This window comes from Vulpes lagopus, chromosome 24, assembly GCF_018345385.1.
Source record: "Vulpes lagopus strain Blue_001 chromosome 24, ASM1834538v1, whole genome shotgun sequence".
In the NCBI taxonomy this organism is placed as follows: domain Eukaryota; kingdom Metazoa; phylum Chordata; class Mammalia; order Carnivora; family Canidae; genus Vulpes; species Vulpes lagopus.
The window spans coordinates 58,224,995-58,238,051 of NC_054847.1; the positions used below are offsets into that span (position 1 = coordinate 58,224,995).

The window sequence follows — 13,057 nt, forward strand, 5'->3', positions numbered from 1 at the left end:
AGGACCACCGGTTCTGCATCCTGTGCAGGCCGTGCGTGGAGGGTTGGTGCAACTGGGGCCCAATGGGATCAGGAACCCGCCCTCTGCCTGCTGCGTTACCACAGGGTGTGTTGGAGCCGCCGCTGTGGGGTGTTAGCCGTGGGGCCCCAGAAATATGCTGCAAATGGTCCCACAGCCAGGGAGGCTGCACCTTGCAGCCCCAGGGGGGCAGTGACCCCTGGTCCACCATAGGGACTGTCCCCAGGGCTCTGGCTAGGCCCTCCTCCTGTTGAGGCAGCTGGGCCCCTACCTGGCTGGCCTGTGGTCCCCACCCTGGGGAGGGGGCCACCCAGCCCCAGGCTTGCCAGCCCCTCGCATGCTCCACCAGGCCCATCCCCTGAGTGGGGCGTGCATGTGCATGTGAACATGGAGGAGGTGACCCAGGGGTCAGGGATGGCTGGACGAGCCAGCGTGTTACAGGCCCCTCGTGGCAGCTCAACACTGATGCCAAAGTGGGGGTGCTCCCCGCATTGCATTTAAAACTGTGCATGCAGAAGGATGCCCGTGAGTGTGTGCGAACACGTGCTGAGTACACAGCCTGATGGCGCCTCACGGTGACCCTGCAAATGCTCTTGCCTTGATACCTAAAATGTTCTAAGTGTTTTTATAGGAGAGATTTTGTTTCTAAGTGAAATTATGACCCTTGTAGAAATGTGAAGTGAACATAGTCTGAGGTTGCTCAACACGTTGGTGAACAAGGGACCCTCATTCTTCCACCCAGTGTGCTCTGCGGAGTGAGATGGGCTTGCACACGAACGCAGAGCAGAGCTAATGGGCGCCCACCCCACAGAGTGAGGGGCATGTGAAGGGACAGGGTGCCCGAGTTGGGGCCTCTGGTGCTGAGGAGCAGGGAGACTCTGAAAAACCAGGATCCTCATAGTCTCGAGTGAAGCAAAGAAAACAGAATTTCCCAACCAACCACGGAGGTAAAGGCTGGAGGTGGTAGCTGTGTGTGTGTGTGGTGGGGGGGGGGGGGGGGAAATGCCTGTGGCCTGGGGCATGGGAGCTGCAGGGCAGGAGGGGGGGGAGGGGACCAGGCAGGCCTCCCTCCCGAAGCCGTTGGGCGCAGTCATTGTCACGCGCTCCCTGAAGAACCGGGAACCACAGAGGGGACGTGTCCCAGCAAACATGTGCCTCCGAATCATGGTGCCTCCAACCCGGTGCCAAGGGGGTCAGCCGGGAGGTGTCATTGGGCTGGGGCATGCAGGGTTGGGGCCCCGGGACCACACGGAGGGGACAGGCGGCTGCTTGCTCCTGCCAAGGTTGAGGGGCGCGGAGCCTGCGGGGGTGGGGAGTGCTGAGCTCGGGCCACATTGGGGCCAGGGCGCCTCCCCCGCCTGCAGAGACATCAGGGCTGCAGGAATCCCAGCTTGCAGCCGCACCCCTGCCCCTGCCCTGTGCCCTGCAGTAGGCTGATGCTGGTTCCCACGCCCCCCTCCCTTCCTGCCGCTCTGACCCTGCTCTGCTTGGTGCCCCAGTGCCACCCACAGGTCTCCCAGGTCATCGCCACCTGGCGACTCATGCAGGAGGTCATGCTCCCGACCCCACCCCTGTCCCAGGCACAGGACAGTCAGGGGAAAGGGGAGGCAAGGGTCCGGGCCCCAGTGAAGGACGGTGCTGCCATCCTGACAAACCCTTTTTCAACCATAGGAAACCTTCATCTTGTGAAAAGTCCACATGCAACCCACTGTTATCACAGGTGCACAGGGTCGTGACTCCTGGGGGCCGCTCAGTGATGCCCTCCCTATGGAGCTATGGGGAAGGACCCCCTGCCAGAGCTGGAGCCAGAATCCAGTCCTAAATCTGAGTGCTAATAAACCAATCCTGGGGATGGACAGGCCCTGGTTTCTGGAATTCTCTAGAATTTTCTATGATCACCTACTCACAGAAGAGAAAGGGTCTCCTCTGCCCCTGCCCTGTGTCTTGGCCAGGTTTCATTGGCTCTGAGGGCAAGCCCCCTGCCCGAGGCCAAAAGCAGCAGAATCACATGTGAAAGAAGTGGCGGCATGTCCTACACCAAAAAGCCTGGGACTCTGGCCAGATCCTGTGTCACGGGGGAGCTGACCACCTGTGATACATGGTGTTTGGTGAACCAAACCACCCAGCCTGTGGGCAGCCATCCGGCACAGAACTGTCCCCTGCATCAGGGTTACTCACAGCTGGGGATGTGGCCTAAAGTTAGCCTACTGGCACGTCCTCCAGATCTGGCCTTTGTCCGATTCGGGGATGGGGAGATCCCCACCCTCGTGGACCAGCTGCTGTTGGAAACCCCCCTGTGGCAGCAACTGGAACCAGTCTCCACATGAGGCAGAATAGAAAGACTTAGAACCGATGCGATGTCCTCGCCCAGCTGCTGGATGAAACCATCCCTGAAGACTGATCCTCTGGACCTGTCTGCCATGGGGGCCAATGGATCTCCTGATTATGTCATTGTATAAGCAGCCTCGTGATGCATGCGGGGGTGAGCTGGACATCAGCACTGGTTTCATGTGGCCTCGAGAAGCCTGCATAGGCCAAGTGGGGCACAGGACAGTGCGTGAGGGGGTTTCCTCCAGGACGTCTGGTAAAGATTTGCGGGTCCACAGTCTCAAGGGATGGCTTGTAATGGGTGCCACTGCTTGCTGCTTTCACGGGACGGTGTCCCCAACCAGGGGACACAGCGTCTCGAGATCTGCCTTCTGTAGTGAACAGAATATATAAGATGGCAGCAACATCACACCCTAGCTCTGCCTCCAGAGAGGGCAGCCAGCTTTGTGAGTGAGGGATGCATCTCCCTGCGCAGGAGCATCTGGCGGAGGCCCATGAGCGAGGGGTGTCCCTGGTGAGTGTCCATCTGCGGCATCAACGTGTCTCAGCAGCAGGGAATTGTTTCTGAACAAAGCAGGAACAACACACTGACTGAGGCCCTCATGATTGATCCGAGCTTCCCCTTTCAGAGAAAAACCGGAAGCTGCCCTTCCCTGTTCTTGTGGAAACCCTCACAGGTGCAGGGCCACGCGGTGGGGTCCGGGCGGTGGGGCCCTCCTGCTGCTGACGGGCCGCGCCTGCTGACCAGCACTTTCCAGTCATGTCCTGTCCCGTCCCGCCCCATCCCCACCAGCACAGGTGCCGCTAGCTCAGGCCCAGGGGTGGCCCGTGTCGGAACTTCTCCTCTTGGAAAAGTACAGGAAAGCAAAATAAAGCCAAGCAAGAACCTTCTGGTCGTGATCAGGGTTGGTGCAGATGGGTAGAGTCTATCCCGTGGAACCATGAGGGCTGGGGCCGGGGGGGTGCCCAGGGCAGCCCCAGGGTCTAGGGACATGCGCCCACCCCTGCTGCCTGCAGATGCTCCACAGAGCTGTGGCCCCTCGAAGGCGGGAGCAGTTGTCAGGACAGGCCAGCGGCGGGCCTGCGGGGACAGGGGGGTGGGTGCAGCCATGTTGTGATCCACCCCAAGCAGGCTCCGGCTTGGGCCCAGGCTCCCCTGATGGAGCCCCGGCTCCGGTCAGGGTGCTTTCCCAGGGCCCTGTCAGGACACAGAGCAAGTGGGCACCAACAGTTACACAGAGGGGGAAAGAGCCCAGGCCCCATCCACGCCCGCCCACCCCCCCCCCCCGCTCTGTGCCCCCCGCAGGGTAGACGTGCAAGCCGCTCCTTCCTGCTGCGTGGCCTCCCTGCCGGCCCTGCCTCGGGCTCCCCCTTGGGCGCAGTTGGGGGCTGCCAGCCTCATCCAGCTCTTCAGACTGAAGCTTCCAACACACGGGCCCAGGGACCATGAATCTGTGCCCCGCATCCCCTGACCCCCTCACCCCATTTCCCTTCACTGTGCGTATTTACTTCCTACGTGCTGCCTCTGATCCTTTCTGGAATTGGGCCCATTTCTGCTGATGAACAAACTTGCCTCCATGAAGCCCAGTGCTCGGCCCCTGAAGTGCTCAGATGGACCCAGTCTCTTGCGTGGAGACCTGGCGAGGAGTCTGTCTCCTTAGAAGCGATGGGTGTGTTCACAGTTACTCACGGGATGCGAGCGCGGGCTCTGAACCGATCAGCAGAGCAGGGGCTGCGAGCAACAGCTGGCACCTATTAGCGCCCACGGCTGCCTTCCCGGGGAAGGAGCTGTCACCGTGTGCTAAGTATATCCACGTCACGTTCGTGGCCACCGCCATCAGGAAGTCACTGGAGCTTTCCACCCACTTTTGGAATCTGCATTTGGGAGAAGCCTGTGGTTAGAGGCTCCTAAGAGGCAGATGGCAGCTGTGTGTCCACTCGGGCCGCAGCCTGCTTGACGTGAAGCCGGCCTGATGGGCTTGGCGGGTCCAGCAGGGCCATCTGGACGAGCAGGGACGACTCCAGGAACAGGGACGGTCGGTTTCCAAGGAACAAGTGCAGTGACCGTCCAGTGGAGACACTTGTCTCTCACGCCCAAATAACCGGGTGTCAGCTTTGCCACAGACTTCTAAACGAACGTCACCCTCCATCTTCAGCTTGAAGTGCTCAGTCAGGGCAGCGGCTGTGCTGGGTTTAGGTGAGGCGGTGCTGCCTACGACCCTGGAGGAACGAAAGCCCCACTGACGAAAGCAGTGCAGAAAGGCTGCCACGAGACCGTCCAGGAGGGACCCCGCAGACCTGGGGGGCACTGCGGAGCTGGACAGGGGACCTGTGGACCTGGGGTACCCTGCAGAGCTGGATGGGGGACCCCACAGACTTGGAGGGACCCCTCAGAGCTGGACAGGGGACCCCGCAGAGCCAGAGGGACCCCTCAGAACTGGGGGGACAAACGTGGCTACAGGCCTCCTATTCAGCAAGGGCAGTGGGACTTGGGCGCTCCTGGTAGGAACCCCTCAGGCGTGCCTGGGCCATGGCATCTTGGGGACTGGGAGCCCTGACACCCAGGGAAGACCGCCTGAGCCAGGCCGCGAGGCTGCTGCCGCTCCCACCCCTGTTTGGCCGCAGGGAGGCCACCTGGTCAGAATGATACCCGCCTGGACCCCGCCTCCCACTCATGGGACCGCAAGGTCCATGCAGACTGGCTGCCTATGTCTGAGAGCGCCGCTGCTTCCCACCACACTGCGTGGTCTCTGCCAGAAGCTTCCCAGCACAGTCACTAAAGTAAAGAACAGGTGCTCACGGCCCGAGGCTTGTCATTTGTGGGAGATGATGGGGAGGTGATGGTGAGGTGACGGTGAGGTGATGGTGAGGTCATGGGGAGGTGACAGCAAGGTTACAGGGAGATTACAGCAAGGTCATGGGGAGGTAACCTGGAAGCCTGTGCCGCGCTCTCCGTAGTGGACCCCGGGTGCGCGTGCTCACTGTCCTTTCTCCTGACCCCGTAGAGGAGGCTGGTTTCCTGGCCCTTCGACCACGGGCAGCCAAGAAGGGGAGCCTGTCCTGGCCGCAGACGCACTCCAGGCACCACGCGCTAGACCCCGGCCCAGTGAACATCCACCCGAAAGCTGGACACTGACTGGGGGCATTTGGGGCACAGGCAACTTTCCCAAAGCTGTCCTAGCTGTGGTGCTGCCTTCTGCTCCCATCAGGTGCCGGGGCCAGGGTGTAGTAGAAGATTTAGGGCAATGCCGCCAGAGCTGAGCAGCCAGGAGGTGATGTGAAAACACTTGCTCTTGTTTCTGCCAGAATGTGCTGCAAACATTCTGTGAACCAAACCAGCACGGACAGCAGAGTGAACAGGAGATGGACCTGAAGCTGGTAGATTGGGTGCCAATGGCTTGAGGTGGCAGAAAGGAAGGCAGAGAGCAGATCTGGCCCAGAACTCTGTCCCCACAGGTGCCAGCCTGGTTCTAGAACCTTCTCCCCATCTCCACAGCAGGGCCGCCTCCTCCCTCCCAGGTAAAGACCCAGGGTGCTTCCCTGAAGATGCTAAAACCCAGGGTCGCGGGGTCCAGCATCTGCACGTCCTGGACAGGAGACCCCATTCCCACTGTGGCCATGATGCACACACCAACTACCGACAGGGGCCTCGAACCCTCATAAGGAGTCCTGGACCTGGAAGGGCCAGGGGGAGAGGCTTGGGGAAAGTGCCTGAAGCTTCGGCTCATCTGCACGCAGATCCGACACAGAAAGGAAGCTGGAGACAGGGTGGGCCGACGGGAGCCCCGGGGCGAGAGGTGAGGAAGGGGGACGGGGGCTCCGCTGTGACCCCAGAAGGAAGTCCCCAGAACCGGAGGCAGGAGCTCCAGGCGGAAGGGCCTCCCACTGCGATTTCCAGCAGCTCTCAGCACGGGCCACAGGAGGGTCCCCACAGGGCAGTGACAGGCTCCGGGGCCCAGGCACAGCTGCAGCCACTGGGTCATGCCACGGGCCAGCGCTTCGTCTGGTGACCCCGGTGCAGGGATGGCAAGTCCAGGGAAGATGGAGGGCGGTGCCAGGCCTGCGGTCACCACACAGCAGGCCCCTGGACACAGGCAGGGCAGATGGGCAAGCCCCGTCCCCACCCCCAGTGGTCGGCAGTGGGCGATGCCCACACCTAGCCCATGCAGAAGCGGCAAGTGCGGCAGCGGGGACACGAGTGTGCTCCGGAAGGGCCACCAGGCCCCAGGAAAGCACAGGGTGGGACAGATGCCAAGGAAACACGCCCCAGGAACAGTTGCCCTGGGCTGTCAGCAGACAACGGTGGATGGGTTCTGGGTGCATCTCGGGCACTGGCCACCGGCCGCACAGGGGGGACAACAGCCACCCTTAGCAGCACTGCTATAATGGGGCGAGCACGTCAGTAACCAATCACTTATCCTCTCATGGTCCCCCAACGACACAACACCGATGTGGAAAGGCCTCGTGGGCCCTGGGGGCCCTGCTCAGAGGCCCTGCGTGGTTCCCCAGCCCTTCAGGGGCCTGTGACAGTCGGGCTGTGCAGGGACATCCAGGGATGCTGAGAGACCTGCCTGGGGTCCAAGGGCCACCCAGACCGCGGGCGCTGCACATGAGGAGTCACAGGATGCCCCTGACCCTGTGACTCAGTTTCCCTCTTACACATGAGGGCAGATGTGCAAGCTGACAGAAGGTAAAATGTGTCACAGGAACAGGAGGAAGTGTCTGTCACCCCAGCTCGCAGTGAGGCTGACCCCCAACTGAGGCACATGGCCTGCAGAACTGTGGTGAGTCACCCCCCATCCAGGCAGCCTGGGCCTTTCAGCCTGCTGTACGTTGTGTCTGAATTTTTGTTTGTGATTATTTTCAGGGAGACTTGTATCCATTAAAATCACTGAGAATAAGGACGGTTGGTCACGTAGAGCTGCTGTGCATGCATACACACACGTGTGTGGGGCGGTGTGTGCGGGGCATGCGTGTGTGTCCATGTCAACGCACGGTGACCCTCAAACACACAACACTGACCCCCATGGCCGCCGGATGGAGCCCAGGCCCAGCACGTGGGCGACACAGATGTCGTGGGGCTTGTGGGCTGTTACCCTGTGCATGGTTGGGCCGGGTAGGGAGACACGCCTGGGCAGCCAGACCTGTGTGTGTGGAGGGGTGGCAGGGATGTCACTCCACAGGGTTGCCCAATAGCCAGGGCGGCACCCAGTGGATGCACATAGCAGTGCGCTGCACTTAGCAGGCACTTAGTAAGCACTGGCCCCCGCCGTGAGAGCGTGTGCAGGCCCTGCACACACCTGCACACACGCATGCTCTCACCTTCATGGCTATGTCGTGGCCTCCATGGCACCTACTCTCCTTGTGAGCATGGATTTGGGTGGCTGCATGTCTCCGCTGGGGGAGGTTAATGCCGTGTGACTCAAATTGCAGAGGACGCTGCATGTTTCTGCCCTGTGAGCCTCCCCTCACCTCCCAGGACAAGTCCCAGCAGCAGGATTTATGACAGCACACAAGTGCATTCAGGGTCATAACCCATGGGGCGTGGTGGAGGGGCCCACGGGGGATGGCACACGTCACTGGGTGAGGGCATCACTGTTGCAGTAACAAGCAGCCCCCTGTGGGACCCCCAGGCTGCATGCTGATGCTCCCCTGAAAGGGGCCCGGGCAGGCCACAGGACTCCTGGACAAACATGCACCGTAGGCCAAAGTTCCAGGACGCGGGAAGGGACAGACACCCAAAGCATCTGCCCCTCGAACCGGGGCCACTATAGGGCCTGGGGCCACCCCTGGGTGTCTGTGTTCTCAATGGAGAAAGCACGCTGTGCTCTGCTGGATGGTGCCTTGCTGTCGTGCTCATCCCTGTGTCCACGTGAACACCTGCCCTACCCTGCGACCTCTTGGGCCCTCAGACATGCCGCAAACATAGCTCCTCCCATGTCCTTTGATACAGTTGCACACCCCATGTACCCAGGCCCCACAAAGCACAGGGCGCGGCACCTCCAAGCCAGATGCAGATGGACGGTGGTCACGGCTGGGAGCTGGGGACAAAAAGAGGATGAAAGGATACTGGTGGTGGAGATGGCTTGGTAACACCTTCCATCAGGAGCCGCTGTATCGTTGGGCCCCCAAGGTAAATCCTCTCAAAACACAGACAGGAGGTGCCTCCTCCTCAAGCTCAGGGGCACATGGTCAAGCCCTCCTTCCTGTTGGGGCTAGGAGCGCCACGCTGAGGCCTCCCACCAACTTCTGTTCTTGTGTAAGCTCATTCTAACCTGATCTGTCCTTCTCCACGTGCATCTTGGTGTGGTTCGCTTTCACCCTGTTCGGTGCCGGCGAGCCATGAACCTTGAAAACAAAACAAACAGTGCATGTGACAACCAGCCTCCAACCCTGGCAGGTCCTCCCAGAGCCAGGCCTCACCTTCTGGAACTTGCCACCATGGCCAGCAGGTGGGGGAGGCCTGCATGAGGCAGGTGGGCAGGTGGGTGGGCAAGCATCTCCTGCAACCCACGCCCTGGGTGCGAGTGGCCGGCCAATCTGTGGATACTCCTCTCTTGTGTCTGCCAGGTGCCCAGAGCTGTCTGCGCTGTGCGCATCACTCCCAGAATCACAGTGGACTTTCCTCCGTCTAAAGTACAAGTCGCCCTGCAGCGGGGTGGCCAACTGTGACAGCAGTAGTCTGCGTTGAAGGTAAGTTACATTCAATGTCGGGTAAATTACACTTGTATTTTCAAATTTTTCTTAAAACCAGCATGACATCAAAATAGTTGTTATAAACTTCTGGGAAACATCAAACAATATCTGAAACAAAAAGGCAGAAGTTCAAGAGAAATACATGAGATTTCTGCCACTAAAAAGGTGGCACAATCTAAATAAGATGCAGAAGTAGGACAGAGGTGAATGCAGAGTGTTTGCCAAGGGTTTGGGCACATTCTGCCAGGGCCTCCAAGGGCAGCAGATATAGGGACGTGGATTGTTTGACAACACCAAACAATCCTCCGAGGGCACAAGGCCTGGCCTTCCTGCACAAAACTCCACCACGAGGGACAGAGATGCAGGTGCTCCATTTCAGTGTCTATGAAATGCAAAACAATGTCACCCAGATGCTGATGGATTTTCACTGTGTCTGCCCATCTGTCACTAGGGAGAGTCAGATCCCTGGAGCAGTGTTTGCTGCGTGCCCACAGACACCAGGCTTCCAGGAAAACCAAGGGGCACCCACCGCCCACCTGTGTACAGTTCAGGGATGGACAGGGCTCAGCACCGAGCTCACTCCCAAGGACACCAGAGCAGAAGGGCCTGGAACCTGGCAGCGTTTGGCCTGCAGAGACAGTCAGCTGGGAACCTGAGGTCAGAGGAGGTGGCAGGAGAGGACGGCACAGACCATCAGGCAGAGGTGTGAGTGGCTGGGCAGGACCTGGGGCAGACAGGGGGGCGGAGGACTGGGGTGGGGGTCTTGGAGGAGGACTGAGGGTGGGTGGGAGCCACAGAGCAGGGAGCGCCTGCAGCCACGTGGAGACCAGGGCTCCTCCTCCACTATGTCATCCGGGCGCACAGTGTGAGGCAGCTGCTGCTCTAAGTGGGAGACATGCCCTAACCCATCCTGGCCATCGGCATTGGGATGTGGGGGATGCAGGTGGGGTGAGCGGGAGCAGACGCTCGAGCTTGGTCCTGCTACCTGTCTGGACCTCAGCCCCAGCTTGACCCCAGTGTCTCCCCAGCTGCATCAGGACCTGATCATCTCACACTCACACTCATATTCACTCCATGTGCACATGCAGCTCAAAACCCCTCCCAGAAGAAATGTGTGGGAAATATCAGAAAGGGAGACAGAACATAAAGACTCCTAACTCTGGGAAATGAACTAGGGGTGGTGGAAGGGGAGGAGGGCGGGGGGTGGGGGTGGGGGGGAATGGGTGAAGGGCACTGAGGGGGGCACTTGACGGGATGAGCACTGGGTGTTATTCTGTATGTTGGTAAATTGAACACCAATAAAAATTAATTTATTTAAAAAAAAAAAAGATTCTTAAAAAAAAAAAAAAACCCTCCCATGAAGGGGCGGCAGAGGGGAGAGAACACTCGAGACCATAAGCAAAGGATGAAAACAGGACCGAGGTGGGGATACGGTGAGTTGGCTGTGGGTCCTCGGAGGGCTGACTAGCTTTGGGGGCGGGGGGCGCCCTCCAGCCAAAGCACCAGAAATCTTGGGTCAGCCGGCAGATCCCAGCACATGAGGCTGCCCACGGACCGCGGCACATGGTTCCCAGGACGGCAGCCCCAGGGGCACGTCCCACTGCTCCCCTGCAGGTGCAGAGAGAAGGGACGGTGTCCTGCACGCTGCAGGGCCATGCCTGCTTTCAGGACAGACCAGCACGCAGCACCCCGAGAGCAACCTCCCCATATTGCAGCTTTGTCACACAAGAGGCCTGTGTTCAATAACCAAATGGGAGCCCAGACCCTGACGGCACGGAAGGGCTTCTGCCCGGGGTGTGAATTTGCTGACAAAGAAACACACGGTCTCCCCAGTGAGTTCCCCCAGAGGAGGAGGGGCACCGCCCATGGTACCCCCCTGTGCAGGGCGCTCCAGCGGATGCCACTCTGTAACCCAGGCCTGAGGTCACAGTGGGGCAAGGGTCACAGCAGCTCAGGGGCAGTCACGCCACAGTGGGGGGGGGTGTCTCATCACAGTGGAGGTTGCATAGGAGCAGGGGTCACACCACAGCAGGGATCACAGCAGAGCAGGGGTTCATGCTATGGGGGAGGTCACAGCAGAGCTGGGGTCACAGCAGAGCAGAGGTCACACCACAGTGAGGGTCATGCCGGGACCTGGCATCCCGCGGCCTCACGGCGGTGCTTTCCGACTGCCGTCCAGGAAGGTTCCAGGCGAGCTGCTGAAGGGACAGCTTCAGACTGGAGACAGCGCTGCAGGTCTGACCTTCTGTGGAATGATGCTGGCGCACTTAATCCCCTAGGAACCTGGACAGAAGAGCCCCAGGGTCGGCCTTGCTGTGGGCAGAGCAGGGGACCCGAGCCTGGGGTGTCCCCCTATAAGAATGACGGTCTGGAAAAGCCAAGGGAGGGGCTGGGCCTGGCAGCTCCTCAAGCCCCCCTGGTGGGGGGAGCCACCAGCACGAGCTCCGTTTTGGGCCAGGGGCCAGACGCAGGCCCACCGGCTTCTAGAACCTTCTGTCCTCACAAGCCCATGGGATCCAGGGAATGGCCCCCGGCCGGCAGTGGGTGGGCTGGGCCACGTGGCCGAGAGCTGCTCTCATCCTGGCAGGAGCAACGTGGGCTCCGGTGGCTGTGATGTCACCAGACACCAGCAAGATTGTTCGGGGGGCCCTGAAGGCAGCAGAGGAGCCCAGCTCCCATCCCCCATTGGACCTCATAGTCCAAAGTCTGAGGCAAGACCGCGCCAGCTCCATCCTGATACACCAGTGCCTTTCAAGGCTCTGAAATGTGGCAGCTTCCAGGCTTTTCTGGCAATGTTTCTGGGGCTGTGGTTCCGTGGGGCCTGGCAGCCCTGCTCCTCTCAGGACGGAATCCCAAGTGAGCCTACGGGGTGCAGCTAGAAGTGTCTCCACCGGAGTTGTCACCAAACTTACTGAAAGTGTGAGCCTGTTTCAGAACGAGTAAGTCCAGGCGGGCTGTGCTCTTGTCGACGGGAATCTGCGCCAAGGCAAACTTCGCCAGCGTTTGAACTCTGTAAACATGTAGCGCCAACCTCAAATCTTTCAGAAGTTAGAGGCTTCAGTGGAAATTCTTGGGCAGTCACATTTCTTGAGAAGTTTGGGGCAAGAAAAGAGCATCTGTGTCACCTGAACACCCCTGGCCCTGCTCTGCATCTCCAGGCCACTTGCCCCAGGCACCCCAGCCTTGAACCCATGATGTGGCCACGGGAGATCGCCCCACAAGGTGGAGAGGGTCTGGGCCCCACCCCGCCGCCTCCCCGGGGCCGCCTCGGAGGTCTGCCGGCAGGACGCTGGGTCCGCCCAGACGACAGGAATCCATGCGGGGGCTCCTGGCCACCCAGACGCTTTTCCACTGGGAGTCTGGGTAGGACGGAAAGTGTGTCGAACCATTAGGGCAGGTTTTACCGGACTTGCAAAGAAGAATGACATCCACTCAAAATATGCCATAAATCCCTTTCACGGGATGGAATGTGTCAACCTCACTGCCATGGCATAAAGGACAGGAGGGACCGCAGCGTGAGCAGCCCAGGAAGCACGTCTGAGGACAGGTGCAGGACGCCCGATGCCACTCGGGGGACCCCACAGCATCCCCCGCCCAGGAGGGCCCCCTGCACCACTCCGCCAGGGGCTTCAGCTCTGTGCCTCCCCAAGCACCGGCTCCGCTTGCTGATTCTCAGGAGCCGCCTTCCGTCCCCGCTGCGACTCTGGATCACTCCTTTCTATTTAAAACAGGTTGTGTCGTGAGTGTGCAGCATCACAGTCCTTCCGGAGAAACGGGGGCCCCAGGGGCCCCCACACGATCTTGTGTCCTGGGCCCTGGCTCCCCTTGCTTCACAAGCTGCCATGGTGACAAGACAGCCAGGGCTGCCAGCGAGGCATCTGTGCAGGGCAAGTGTGCCCGCACTCCCGGGCTGCTTCCCCACATGTGTCAGATTACCAGTGAAACACACGTAGCATATGTAAGCTACCTTCACGATGGCATTCAAACGGCTCAACGTTCAAAACGCCCAACCCCC

General features: G+C 60.1%; 2 long non-coding RNA genes across 3 annotated transcripts; one reads left to right on the top strand and one right to left on the bottom strand.

Moving 5' to 3' along the window:
- Window positions 1–3,654: 3,654 nt before the first annotated feature.
- LOC121481826 lies at window positions 3,655–9,034 on the bottom strand. Its single transcript, XR_005985434.1, has 3 exons — window positions 8,770–9,034; window positions 8,622–8,694; window positions 3,655–4,566 (listed from the first exon to the last, which is right to left on the bottom strand). It is a non-coding gene; the product is annotated as an uncharacterized LOC121481826 (long non-coding RNA).
- LOC121481825 lies at window positions 7,905–12,529 on the top strand. Of its 2 annotated transcripts, XR_005985433.1 has the most exons (4): window positions 7,905–8,479; window positions 8,917–9,039; window positions 9,494–9,747; window positions 11,222–12,529. It is a non-coding gene; the product is annotated as an uncharacterized LOC121481825 (long non-coding RNA). The 2 variants fall into 2 exon arrangements; XR_005985432.1 differs by lacking the exon at window positions 11,222–12,529 and having other exon boundaries at window positions 9,494–9,786.
- Window positions 12,530–13,057: the final 528 nt, after the last annotated feature.